We start from the raw sequence: 2,624 nt of genomic DNA on the forward strand, positions 1-2,624 counted from the left end.
GTTATTGGCTTAACATATGCCCTCTCTTAAAGCTCTTTTTTTTTTTTTTTCTTCATACTCAAGAAAAGCATACGGATAGTACTACACACTCATGAAAATATTTCAATATTTTCAAAGTGTGTATGGAAGACAAAACACAGCAGCTGTAACTTTAAATCCTGATAATTTAAAAGATGTTGCTCTGTCATTATTATAACTCATTAAAAATGCATTGTTGCCATAACAACTGCCTCATCACATGTGTGACTGCCTCAAAAACTCAAGCTTTCTTTAATCAGTCAGATACATGGGCCCAAGCCTGAAAATAAATCACCAATAAGATTCTGACGTTTTCCCTCTTTATGGTAAAATGAAATGCACACAATTACTTTTCAACAATCTTTAATAAATAAATAAATAAATATTAATGATAATAACTTATAATGAAAACTATAATCAAAAAAGTCTAGTGGATTCTCTTTTTCCTCCCATGTAGTAGAAAATTTGTGTCTGGGAGTGACATTTCATCAGATGGAACAGGATTGATGAACGTATTTAATGTACATTCTATTCACTGCCATTATTTTCCTGAGGCTCCACTGTGTATCATTTGAATAACACTCAGGATAAATCCCAAAAAGTGGCAGGACTTACAGATGATCTAGTGGGTCAGGCCCTGCACATGTGCAAGGGTTCATTGAGGAAAATTGCATTTTAGCAGCAGTAGAAGGTATGCCACCTGGCTCCATGTGACAAACGGCCAAATATAATATAACCACATTTCTGGGTCCTGAGGGTCTGAGTCCGAAGGCTGAGCACAGGACCTGCTATTGAAATGGGGTATTCCAAGCAGAGATGTAAGGTGCAACTGGTCACAGGGGAAGATGAGTGGTATGTCCCCACACCCTGTACTCTGCTGCTGGGAACAGATGTCTGGTCTTAGCAATAGCTGAGATGAGGAGCAGTGCAGTCACACTGCCCTTGGCAGCCAAGAAGTCATCCCTGCAGCAGTGGCTACTTCATTCCTGTCCCCAAGTTCCACAGAAAATGGTTTCCTCAGACCATGAAATGGTTAGGTTGGAGCTCCCAACGCTAAGCAGTAAGCAGAGGGATTTGAAGCTGAAGTCCCATTTTCAGATAACCTAACCACCAAGTCAGTAGATATTTAGAGACATCAGTTGGCTTTAGAACAAAAATTTAATCCTTGACAAAGCATGTATTTGAGGTATTTAAGCAGGTATCCCCTCCTCCAGATTCTAGTGTTTAGACTGACTTTTTCCAACAAAAAAAGATATTTTCCTGGATTTAAGTCTGCCATCTTCCTTCTGCAACATGAATAATGTTTAATGTGCTCCATTTAATAATAAATCTAATATATTCTCTTCTGCCCATATGGGTATTTCCTTCAAATTTTGTTCATTTTTAGCTTTAAGTCCACTGAAGTGACATTGAACAAATAATTTGGTTTTTCTCTACTGTGTTTTCCTCATATTTAAATATGGTTAAATTCCATTTTCAACTTCAGAAACGTGCTTTGAAATGTACAGGTCAAAGTGTTTGCCTCAAATACCATAGTTATATAGCTTTCTGTGCTTCTTTTGTTTTGTGTTTCCTGAACGACCTTGTGTTAATACACTCTTGGGTGGTAAGTGCCCAAACTAGCTTTATAAGTGGAAGGAGTGTTGTGAGCTGTACATTATACAGTTTAGGCTTCAGCAGATATCCCATTTCATGCATTTATTTATGAAGAAGGAATAGCCCAGAAATATGTTTCTCCTTCAACTGAAATGCTATTGCATTCTGCTATTACATCTTTGTTTCCATACTTCTACAGCCTATGCAAAATATACCCCTAAAAATTAGGAGAAAACAGGAAACTAGTACAGAAAAATGTATATTGGTCAGATTACATATCCGAGGTCTGAGGATGGTGGATTAGGGAAATCATGGGTCTTATTCATTCTGAATTTCCTCTCTTCTACAGAAAAGCACAAGCAATTGGTAAAACGCTAGTCCTCGGCATATACCTGCTGTGCTTCCACTCAGGGGAAAGGTGGAGATTGGAAGGGGCTTTAGGAAAGGTTTATGGAGAAGAGGAAGAGAGAATGAGCAAGATAGGACAAAACCACGAGTGAATTAAACACACAGGTTCAGGGAACAGAGGGATAAGCAGAGATGGTAAGGAAAAAGGATGCTAGTTTATGGTACAAATAGATCATTTCTCTCGCTGCTAGAAAGATAAATTACTGAGTCACAGGCGTTATAACCAGTGGTTTTAAGAGAGGAGATCATTTGCTAGTTGAGCTACTATGAATACTACCTTGTGAAGGGTTCCTCAAAATATTGCTTTTTTTTTTTTTTTTTCATATTTTATGTCATTAAAGAAATGCACACAAAAGTCTCACCTAAAACCCACCTCTGCACAGTCATTTCTGGATCACAAAAAATTAACTGTTTATTTTGTTCTTATTCCTATTAAACTGTTATATTTTGAACTAGTAATGAGAAAAGAAATAGTGGTGTTCATCTGCCACCCCCAAATGAATCCCTCCTAGGAAATTTTGACATTACGAGTCTAGATCCTTATGTAAATGTATTTCATATTCACACACAAGCATACTGTGCTTGCATATTTAACAGTGTTT

Source organism: Anas acuta, chromosome 2, assembly GCF_963932015.1.
Source record: "Anas acuta chromosome 2, bAnaAcu1.1, whole genome shotgun sequence".
NCBI lineage: Eukaryota > Metazoa > Chordata > Aves > Anseriformes > Anatidae > Anas > Anas acuta.